An 11528-nucleotide genomic window follows, 5' to 3' on the forward strand; every position below is an offset into this window, starting at 1 on the left:
GGGGAGAGCCCCTGATTGCCGCCGTGGGGCAGTGGGGGTGCGGCTTCCCCCGCGGTCTGGGGAATGGTTGACTCCGGACTTTGAGGTTGCTGAGGGAAGCCGGATAAGGGCCATACACCGAGCGTTGGTGGTATAGTGGTTAGCATAGCTGCCTTCCAAGCAGTTGACCCGGGTTCGATTCCCGGCCAACGCAGTTCTCGCTTTTGTCGATTTATTATAATGTATACAGGCATTCGTGTATTTTTTTTTTATCATTTCCTGCTCGCCCACAGCGATTCCAAAACCTGCACGTGTAAGCGCCCCTCCCGGCTCCGTGTGATCCACCCCAAAGCCCGGCGGCCGCTCGGCAGGCGCGGAGGGACCACACGGTGCGGGGATTTCTCTCCTGGATTGCAGGAGGGAGCGACGGGGCCTGGAGCCGGCGGGGGAATAAAAAAAAAAAACAAAGGGAGGAAAAAAAAGAAAAAGAAAAAAAACACACGAAAAAAAAACACCAAAACCAACCACAAAAAAAAAACAACCTGCGAAAAATACAAACGAAAACAAAACAAAAAATAAATTTTAAAAAGGAAAACAAGGTGTTTCCGCCCGGGATCGAACCGGGGACCTTTCGCGTGTGAGGCGAACGTGATAACCGCTACACTACGGAAACCCGCGCTGCTCCAACTCCCGGGCCGCCTGGCCATGGTTCCACCCCCGCTCGCTGCTGAGGCGCCGCTCCTGTCCCTGTGTTCATCTCCTCACCTCACGGCTGCCTCCAACCAAACCTCCCCCAACCACTGAGAAACGCCACGCGGGATCCCAAGTAATCAGCGTTAATGAGTCATTAGTGCTTCCAGAAGCCCCCTCACCTCAGAAAGCGGATGAAGTGGGTGTCCCCGGGCCCTGCTGGGCTGCGTTTCGGGGGTGATCCCCTCAGAGAGAGGGGACGGCGCTGAGGGGAATTTGGCTCTTCCCGCTGAGGGGAAACGTGAGGGGTTCACCCCAAACTCCCATGGCCTGCCCATATATCCTTGATCCGCGCCATGGAAGGCCTCATCCTCCAGGCCCGGCCTCACCCTCCGAGCCTTCCCCCCACCCCACGGACCTCACCGGGCCCAAAGTCCGGCCTGGAGGCCGAAGGCAGGTTCTGAAGGGCAGGACAGGCCATGGCCAGGGCTTGGGCCACGTTGGAAGAAATATCTTTTCTTCCTGAGGCAGCTGCCACCAGATGTCGGTAGAATAGTGGCAACAGGGAGTTGGAGCTCCCGGCAGAGCTTCTCAGGAGGGAAAGGATCCAGGCCAGGGGAGAGGAGCTGGGGAGCACTGGCTATGGGCTTCTGAGCAAAAATCTATGCTAAGAAGTTTTCCCTACCTGCAAATGAAGCATCTCTAATGGACAATGGGCCAGAGTCTGTTCTCATCTGGTGTCTCTCCAAGGCAGTGGGAGCTGTGCAAGAGGACAGGACAGAGCAGGGTGACAGGATGGCAGCATCACACTGCCTTGAGTTTCCCATCACAGAGGCTGTGGGAGAAGTCACTGTTGATGATCCCAGATGGTTCTAGGAATATGCTAGTTCCTCTTTTTTAATCTTTCTGCAGTGTTAGCAACTCATGCACCCATGGCAATAGGGCTTTTTTGGTGAAACTTAAGCTCTTGGAATAAGGTGGTAGTGTGAAATTTATTTTTCCTGACTTGTTTTGTTTGTTGAATTGTGGTTTATGCTCTGCTGGCTGCAGAGAAAAGCTGAGAAGGGAGAAATTAATCGTAAACCTGGATGAAAGTGAAAAGAACCTCACTTTTAAACAAGTTACTGTTAATAAAACCTACTTATAAATTTACAATTTTGTTGCTCATCTATTGATTTGAGGCCAAAAGGTATAGAGGGGAGGTTGTCACATGCCTTTTAACTCCAGGGTTTGCCAGTCTTTTATTCTGATCTGATTTGAGATAAGGATTAGAACATGACCAACCTGAAGCCCTGGGATGTGTTTGCTTCACATGGCTGTTAAACATCCTGGTGTTGCACTGTCTTTGCCTGCAGCTGGCAGAGTTGGCAGGAGAGGACCCTGGTAGCAACCTTTGCACTGGGGACAAACCTAATCAATAGCTGGGGACAAAGTCCTCTCCCTTGAGCAGGAGGAAGTGGCTCTGTAAGTGACCCAAGACCATCAATGGAAAGATTCAAATGCTTAAATGCTTTGGGTTTTGTTTTCTTCCACAGATCTCCTTCAGTCCAGGGAGCAGTGGAGGAAGGAGAGGTGCAGACAGCCCCACAGAGGAAGCTCCCAGCAGGTTACCTGTGGGAGGCAAAAATTAGACAAAAAAGACATTGTGTTGCTGGTGTTAATTACCAAACCTACATAGTTAAGATGTTGTGCTGGTCCTTTGTTAAGGCAGGATTGGCCTCTGGTAGCCTTGAAACATCGTGTAGATGTGGATCCTCCTGGCATGGGCCCTCTGGCTTTGAGGGCCCAGACAAATCTCTCTCTCCATGCTGGCTGCTGCTTGCTGGAATGGCTCCCAGGGGTGTTCTCTCTTTTCTTACAAAGATCCATTGTCACTGACTGCTCAAACTCTGCCCTGCAGCACAAAGGGACTGGCAGCATTTCAGTCTCCCCTCTGGCCCCTGACCTATCCCCACTTCCCACCCCTACAGCACTGCTTGGCTGTGAGATCCCCCCTCTGCCTCACCCCCTCCCCTAGGACAGGGCTAGGAGGGACTGTCACATAAATACCCAGGAAAGAGAAGTGTGTGGGGGGTTATTTGGAGGTGAAGGCTGGATGTTCTCTAGTGTTATCACCAGCATCTGCCACGGGAGCCCTCCCCCGGCCTCCCTGTTCACCGGGGTGCTGAAGGCAGCCATGCTCTGCTTTGTTTGCCTGCCGTGGCTGCCCAGTCCCATTCTCCCCTTTTCCTTCCTCCTCTCCCTCTGTGACAAGAGAGTGGAGCTGGGAAGAGCACCGTGGAGCAGGAGAGCTGACAATCAGGGCTGGGAGACAACGCTGCCTTGCACAATACCTCCCCAATTAGCCATTCATTTCTGCTCCCTCTGAAATGGGGAGCACAGCCCCTTGTGCTGGGAGATAAAACAAGAATGGCTTCAATAGCAGTGATTTAAATTAGGTCAGGCTGGCTTTTGTGTGGCAGGGACCACACAATAGCAGTCACACGACTGTGGAGGGGAGCAGCATAAAGGAAAAGAGGCCAAGCAAGTGGCACAGATGCTGGGAGGTGGTGGGTGCTGGGAGATGAGGGGTGGACATAAGGGAGTGACACTCCAACAGCCCCTGAGGCTCATACAGGAAAGAGGGGAAGTGGTCAGCAGGGGACAGAGGGTTCTGTCTCTGCAGAACCAGAACTATCAGGCAGTTCTGCCATACCAAGGGGTGGGAGAGCACAGCTCTGTGGGCTTGGAAACTGGTCTTTAAACAGCACTGATTATGATGTCAACCCCTAACACCCTCCCTGTCGATCATACAGGGATAGAGACCCTCTGTACAAGGGGTCTCACCTCTTGTGCCTCAGGTCCAGAGATCCTGCTCTTCCTCTTGGCAAAACAAAAAACAACCTGTGAAGGGGTTGTTTCTCTGGGGCACACAGCAAGTCAGGGGAGGATTGGTGCTACAAAGGTCCAGTGACTTGGGCTGGTCAGGGTTTGCAATTTCTTTCCCTTCAAAAGTCCACAGCCAGCCTGAGCACCTCCTGTGCTGTGAAATCCCACACTCAGTTCTTTATTGATTGCTGGGCTTGGGTCAAGATCAGCAGCTCCTTCAAAATGCTCTTTGAAGCCAGGTTCTCAAAGACACCCTGAGTGTCTGACTCCCTTTCAGAGGTCCTGTAGACAGTTGCCTAGGACCATGTAAGCACTGGGGAGCAGTCCCCTTTCACCCCAGGATCACCAGTATGAGCTCTGCTGTTAGGACAGGAGTTGTGCAGATGTGGATCTGGTGCCAGGAGGACAAGAGCAGCACACTTTGGTTAGCAGTAAGTGTGCTCAGAGCTGTTGGTAAGAGCCTGATCTTTCCAGGCAAGCTGTTGTCATGGTTTAAATGAGTTTATCCAGGTAAGTCCATATGCAAAGGAAGGTCAAGTAAGTTTAAAAACAAGAGTTCACCCGGGTAAGTCTCCCAGGCAGAAATGTCTCCCCCCGGATGGTGTTTTGTGACTCAGGTTTGACTTCTATAGGAAGCAGTTTGCTATGGTTGGGCAAAGAACTACTGATGGAAGAAAATATGGGTGTGGAAAAGCTTAAAGACATAATCACCCCTTTACTGGGGTGTTCTTCAGCCTTTTTGAATCAAAGGACAACCTGGTATGCTTTGGCAATGGCAAGAAAAAATTGTAAGCAAAGACAACACTTGTCATTTAAGCAAAATGTTGATTGTATTACAGTCATTTCCTCTCTAGAACTACAAGCGTTCTAATTTCAACTACTGATAGTAAGAAAGTGGGTGAGCCAAAGAACTGAGTGTGCCAGCCAGCACCAAGAGGAGAAAACTAGGTTAAACTGTGAATTCCCAGTGATTCTTCACTTGTTTGTTCACCTCTGGGTGACTTCTCTAAAAACCCCAGAAAATTTCGAGTCAGTTCCGAGGGCCATCTTCTGATGGCCTCTGCAGTTCATGGGGTGATTTGAACATTCTGCTTCCTCCACAGACAGCAGAATATCCAGTGGCCAGGAGCTGATATTGGAAAGAGATACACTAAAAATAAGTTGTCCTTTTTTAGCAGTAATTAAGCACTGAAATAGTGCTTCTTGTTAGGAGGGGGCCCTGACAGCACGAAGCCAAAGCCAGGCATGTTGCTAAAAGGTACCTTTGCCTTCAGCCAGATGGTCAGAGCTTTGATGCATGAAGCACTGAGTGAAATCATCTACCCAGTTTATGTGGGAAGCCTGTCTGGAACACCCATGATAGCCCTAATTTCTCTCCAAATACAAATATGTGGCTCCTAGTTTTCCCTGCTTTACTGCTACACCACTTGGCATGGTTTCCCTCACAGTGCCAATCAGCACTGCACTTTGCTCAGTACCCTCAAAATTCATGCAATTAAACACAACTGGAAAACCCACCACAACAAAGTCCCACTTTGCTTTGTTGTTTGTTTGTTTTTTTCTTTCCATTTTGTGTTACCTTCTTAAAGCCCCAGTCAAGGCTGGAGGTGCCCAGATGTCTAAAACACTGTAAGTGTGGTGGCACAAAAATCTCTGCTACTCAATTTGTTCTGCTGCCTCTGGTGCCTCTCCCTGCTCATGCTGCCATGCAGAGACAGAAGAGGCAAGACTCCAGCCCTTACAGAAAACTTACAGATGTGATCCCTGTGGGTTCCAAACAAGAAGACATAAAAATTATATATAATCATGTTAAGAGCACACACATCCATATACACAAATAAATCAGAACTATGCAATTAGGTATATATAACTAGAGATCATTAATCTCAAGCAAGTGGCATGATCTGGGATGTTCCTGAGCTGAGATTTTATAAATCCCAGTGTAACTAAGATGGACTTTGTAACCTGAAATGCTCATTTGTGTCCTTCAGGTCTCCCATAAGCCCCAAACCACCAGAGAAACCAGTATGTTTTGCAGAAGACTGGTTAATTCCTTGTATATTTATTTGCTGGTCTGGGGTATTTTAAAATTATTATTATTATTACTATTTGTTTTGTTTATTTCTTTTTCTTTTATCAGCTCCAGCTGAGACATGAGAGGGTGGGAGGAGGGTTTTGTTCCTCTGGAGATAACAGGAGGCTTTGTCTGTGCAGCCATGGTGACAAGATCCAGGGTGCTTTCTGGCTTCCAAGCAATTTGCTCCCCACCCCTGTCTCCCAAGTAAAAGTGGGGCAGAGAGAGAGGAGCTGTTGTTTCTCAAGTGCTTCATCTGTTGCTGCTAATTAAGCAAAGAGCTCTAGTGCCTTCCCACCTCCTGAGCCTGAGGAGGATCTAGTTGGGGTGAAAGGAGAGTCAAGAGGTAGTGCTGCTGCTGCTCTGCACCCTGCTCTCACTGGAAGGCTCTTCTCTTTCATCCTTGCTCTGCCACAGCCTTGCTGGGTGACCTGTGCCCAGCCCTGTGCCTCAGATTCCCTGGCTGCAGGGGGGAAGAAATGAGAGAGACCAAGCCCAGCACGAAGCCAGATGGAAACTACCACCCTGCTGCTCAAGGTGTTATTATCAGTTTAATGCAATATGTTCCCAGCTTCTCAGCCATGCTGACTATCAGCAGATTGCTCTTTCCTCCTCCAGCCTTCCCTGGATGTCACCCCCTTCTCTCCCTCTCTCTCTCTGAGATCCCAGCCTTTTCCCCGAGCTCTGACAGGGTTTCTGCCACCTCCCCACTGTGCCTCTTTTTAACCCCTTCCAGTGTCACCAGAATGTGCTGGAGGAGCCAGGTGAACTAAGGCACCAGGCACCAGGGGATGGGTGGAGGACAGGGTTAGTGGCAGCTCTGAGGGTTGCAGGAGAACCTGCATGGCCTCTGCCAGCTCTGCAACAGGTACCAGAGCTTTGCACACGTGTGGGAAGGACTGTGGTGAGGAAAAGAGGGTGGAGGTGTGAAGAGAGAAAAAAGAAAAATTACTGTTGGGAATAGGGAAGCTGCAGGACTCAGCCCCTGGAGCTGAGGTCCAGTCTCTGGCTCAGCTCTGCAGTACACCCAGACACCAAGGACTGAAGTGACAACCAAGGTCCTGGCTGCTCTCCTGGGCCTTGGTGCCCACTGAGCTCAGTTGGGTATCTTCAGCCCAAGATCTCCCAGGGAGAAGTCCAGGGCCTCGCTCTGGAACAGATGGTCTCCCTCTTGGGCCCCATCTGCCAGGCAACACTGGAGCAGTTGGGCCTCTGCAGTGCTGAGCAGAATCTTGTTTATTTTGCCCCTCATGTCAGCCAGGTGATATGCAGGGTAACCAAACCCTGCTGCTACAGCCCTGGATTTCCAGGAGTGGTCAGGAACTCAGAGGTGTAAGAGCATTGACTGATCACCACCCTGAACACCCCCAGCTCCCTCAGCCCTTCCTCACAGGACTTGTGCTGGATCCCTTCACAGCCTCCTTGCTCTTCTCTGGACCTGCTCCAGCACCTCAATCTCCTTCCTGAGCTGAGGGGCCCAGAACTGGACACAGGACTCAAGCTGTGGCCTCCCCAGGGCTGAGCACAGGGGCAGAATCCCTTCCCTGGACCTGCTGGCCACGCTGTTCCCTTGCTCACTTTCAAAGGAGAGTCTGACTGGGGTTGGAGAGATGAACCAGGATTTAAAGCTACTTCTTCTGTCCCTGCTCAGGGCAGAAACAATCCCCACTCACCAGGGCTATGGAGAAGTGTCTCCAGACACTATTAAGCACACACAAAACCAGCAATGGAGACCAGCTCCCCTTCAGCAGCACCAGCCAAGATTGCTGCAGCAAGGCTGAGAAAAGAACTTTAATTTATTCTTTTCTAGGTTCTGATACCAAAGGCCAGCTTCAAGGACTGCAGAGGATATCACTCAGCCGTGCACTAGTGCATGTTTTCCAGAAACCTTGGCCCCAGAAGGCAGGCTGCTGAGGTCCTGCTCTCTTAGGTTGCCCAGTTAGGGAGTCAGTGCTCTAATGGTGCTTGGCGAGCAGAGGGCACGGAGCAGCATTTTATCCCCTCCCCTGAGGGTTCCCATTTGTAGAAGCTCCAGCACAGGATGCTGCCTGTGTCAGCTCCACAGTAATCAGCTCAGAGGCAGAAAGTGGAAACTTTCTGGTTTCAGCCACTTAGTTTCATTAGAAGCAGCAAAAGAGAAAACAGGCCTCAGGTGTGGTGGTGAAAGGCAGGGACATGAGTGGGGTGGGGGAGAGGGGATGGAGAGACTCCTTCCCTGCCCTGCATCTCTTCTGGAAGAATTTTATCTGGAGCAAGAGAAGACTTTTCTTTTTACAAACCTTGTGCACTAGAAAGCATACCCCCTTCCCAGTGCTCTGTGCCAGGACTTGATTGTCCCTGTCACTGCAAAGAATTTTTTCTGATGTCTGTCCTAAGTCTTCTTTGTTCAACACAAACACGACACCATTCAGGGGTAGGACATTAAGGGCTGGGCTCCCTACCTCAATAAGGTATTGATTTCAGTGAAACTGAGCTCAATGGAGAGGAGGCTGCCCAGCCTTGCTCCATCCCCCTAGTGCCCCCCTTTTGTGCTCCACAAATGCCTCTGTAGGTGCCTCTCAGCTTTGGACTCTTTGTGAACCACCCTGCACAGACACATTGGAGCAGTCAGGGTGCAGGGTCAGGACTGTACTCACCTTTCCTTTGGGCTGTAAGGATTTTATCAGCTGTGGTCTCCTGGGGCAGTTTGATCTGTTGGGCTGTGGGCTCTCCTGAGCAAGACCTCAGGAATTCTTCCAACCAGTAGTACCCTTCCCTTTCCTCTGTGGGGAGCAGCATTTCTGCCCTTCTTTTCAGCTGGGAAGAGGATCTCTGGCCAGGAGGGAAGCACAGGTTTTAGCAAGATGCTGTAGTTCATAAACCAGCATTTCCCACTGCCTCTGCAACAACTTTCCATGAGACTGGAAAGGAAAGCTGAAGGTTTGATCAGGGCTATGATGTGACAGAGCTGTGACTGAGCTGGAAGTTGAACTAAAGTGCTGAAATAGAAGGCAGGGCTTAGAATTGGGTTGTTAAATACTGCAGTAGCTCCTGGATTCTGCTCCTGTTTCCAGCAGTGACCCTGGCCAGATCCTCTTGCCTTTGTATTTCTCTTTTTCTGCAGGGAAAGCAGGGATCTGCAGCCAGGGAGCAGCAGCTATTTTGATAAAGAAGGCAGGAAAAAGCGAGCAAGAGATCCCAGAGGAACAGATCCCAAATTCCTGAAGTCCCAGTCAGGAATAAGTGCTGCTTCTACTTTCTGGTCCATGCCTAGTTTGTGAACACAGATGTTCTGTTATTCCCACATGGATGGGCAGTTGTTTTTATGGGGGTTGCCCATCACAAGGGTTTGCTTGTTTGCTTTGGTGACTCCAGCAGAAATCACCCTGCTTGGAAACACCCAAACCACTCTCCAGTGAGCTCTGCCCTGAGATGAAGAGGGGCTTGGACAGGCAGCCTGGTCACCAGGAGCTGGAGCAGCTTGGCTGCACAGCATGGTGCCAGCAAGGACTTGGGAGTGCAAGCATGGGCCCTCAGCAGGGCTCTTCCCTTTGATGGAGCAGATGTGACTGCTTTTTAAATGCCACAACCCCTGTGTGTTTGTGGAGAAGCAAAAAGGCTCCCAGATTTGTGGCTCAAGGCTGGGACGAGGGACCTTTCATTTTCTCCCAGGGCTTCTGAGGAAGATCTCATTGTACCTGCTTGGAATGAATTTTGCCAATCCCTGCTCTGATCCCCACTCTGGAGTTCAAGGGGTGTCTTCCATTTGCTTTCTTCTGGTTCTGGTGGTGTCCTGGGACAGAGCTGCATCAACAGCCTGGACCTGGTGCTGGTGAAGGCTACAACAGGCCTGGCTTGGAGCCTCCAGCTATCAACTCCTCCAAGTCTCCCTGCCACAGCTGCTGGCTGCTGGCTCTGTCCATGCCCATCCCTGTCCCCCAAGCCCTCGGGCCCCCTCTGTGCCCCATTAGCAGAAAGTGCTGTTCTGTTTGGGGCTACCTTGGAGCTGCTGGCACAACAAAGCTGTTTTGTTTTTGGCTGAGCGCTCAGCATCTGAGCTTTCATGTGGTTGCCCCCCCCCCCTTTTTTTTTTCTTTTTTTTTTTTTTTTTCAAGAATGAAAACAGTGGATTAATGAGCTGCTTGTGGCTAATGTGCAGGGTTTCTCAGAACTGGTGCTATTAGAGCCCAGCGTCATGTAGGAGGTAAATGGCAGCACATGGTGAATAAAGCAGTGATATAATAGGTTTAAGTAGTCCATTTCCCTTTGGAGTGTTACTGATAACATGCCCAAATGCATACAAGACCATTACCTTAATGAATAAGACCAGTCTCTGGCAGAGCACACACTGCAGCTCCTCACAAGGGTTTTATTTTTCATCATTTTCATCCAAAAAAAGGTTTGAGTTGGAGTGAGGTGCAGGGAGGGTAGGACTGAGGCAGGGAGGAAAGAAGAGCAGAGCAGGAGAAATACAGATGAGAGCAGAAGAGAACTGAAGAAGGGAGATGAAGAAATGCAGACCCAGGGATGTTGTGCTTTGGATTAATGGTCTCCAGGATCCCCAGGAAAAGGAACTCAAACACAGACAGAGAACACCCACTGGACATTTCATCTGAGGTACTGGCAGTGACACATCTTTCTTTGGACATCACTGTCCACTGCCAGAAGTGAAGTACCACAACACTTCAATGTTGTGCTCACTAATTCTCTGTTTTGAGATATTCACTGATCAAACATTGCCATTTGCCTCCAATAGTCCCAGTCAGTTCAGAATTAATGTAATTATTTTTTTGGGGGGGAGGGTGGAATTCTGCTCACATCAGTGGAGTTTCTCAGGACTTAACTTCTCTTATCAGCACTGTTAAATCCTTGTGCTCTCTAAGTGCCAGCCTAATTCTGCAGAAGCATCTCTCAGCTTGCTGGAGATCCTCCACACTGACACTCCTGCATTTGAGAGCAGAATTTGCCTCTACACCTTTACTCAAATTACTTTTCTCCTGGGATGGGCATGGAGAGCAGCATTGCCTGAAAAAAAACTCTTTGTAGCACAATAGCCACATTTTCTGAATTTTCTTTTAACCAGTGTGGTGTGATGGGAATTGGGCTGTCTTGTTACACAGTAATATGTACTCTTGTGCCAACTAAAGCCTTGTTTTCATCACCTTCTTCTGGAATCTCTCTGTAGAGGGGCACTGGGTTCAAATCCAGTGTCAAATGACCCTAAATTAACTGTTTAGAATTCACCAAATGAGTGAGTTCCACACAGATGTAATTCTGCTGGGGTCTGCTGGAATCAGCATATAACGTGTAGCAGAATAAATGAGGTAACAATCCCTAAGGATCAGGGTTTCTAAATTACTGATTATTTTTTCCCTCTGAAAATTGGTTATTCATGGTACATTTAGGATTATAAATGTGGTCTGACCAATCCACAGCAGAGGTTTCCTTGTCCCACTGTGGTGGCCCTGGTGGTAAGGAGAGAAAAATGCTTAGGACAGTGGACAAGGGTATATAAAAAATAAGGCTTCTCCTACTTGTAGTTCTGTAGCTCCCAGCAATCTGTGAGGACTGCCTGGACACTGCATGCAGACTATTAAGTTTAATGGCCACTGATAGACCAAACTTCCATGAACTTGTCTAAAACCTTTCAAACCTATTTATACTTTCAGTCAACACAATCTTCTGTGGCAAATGAGCTCCAAAATTTAATTATGTGCTGTGTGAAAAAGCATTTCTTTTTTGTTTGTTTTAAACTTGCCTGCTAATTTCACTGGGGCACCAACTTCTCAGGTTGGGAGAAACAGCATCTGAAATATCTGAGGAACACAGAATCACAGATTTTATGGAAAGGTCACGTGATTTTGTTTTACAAGTGCTAAACCCTGAAAAGGGAACATAGGTCCTATTTTTAATGCTTATGAAAATACTGCCTCTGGTG

The 11528-nt window shown here is 49.2% G+C and overlaps 2 non-coding genes across 2 annotated transcripts; one reads left to right on the top strand and one right to left on the bottom strand.

Annotated features, from left to right (window-relative positions):
- Positions 1–121: 121 nt before the first annotated feature.
- On the top strand, positions 122–193 carry TRNAG-UCC (transfer RNA glycine (anticodon UCC)). The gene has a single exon. It is a non-coding gene; the product is annotated as a tRNA-Gly (tRNA).
- Positions 194–579: 386 nt separating this feature from the next.
- On the bottom strand, positions 580–652 carry TRNAV-CAC (transfer RNA valine (anticodon CAC)). The gene has a single exon. It is a non-coding gene; the product is annotated as a tRNA-Val (tRNA).
- Positions 653–11528: the final 10876 nt, after the last annotated feature.

The sequence above is a fragment of the Heliangelus exortis genome, chromosome 28, assembly GCF_036169615.1.
Source record: "Heliangelus exortis chromosome 28, bHelExo1.hap1, whole genome shotgun sequence".
Classification (NCBI taxonomy): Eukaryota; Metazoa; Chordata; class Aves; order Apodiformes; family Trochilidae; genus Heliangelus; species Heliangelus exortis.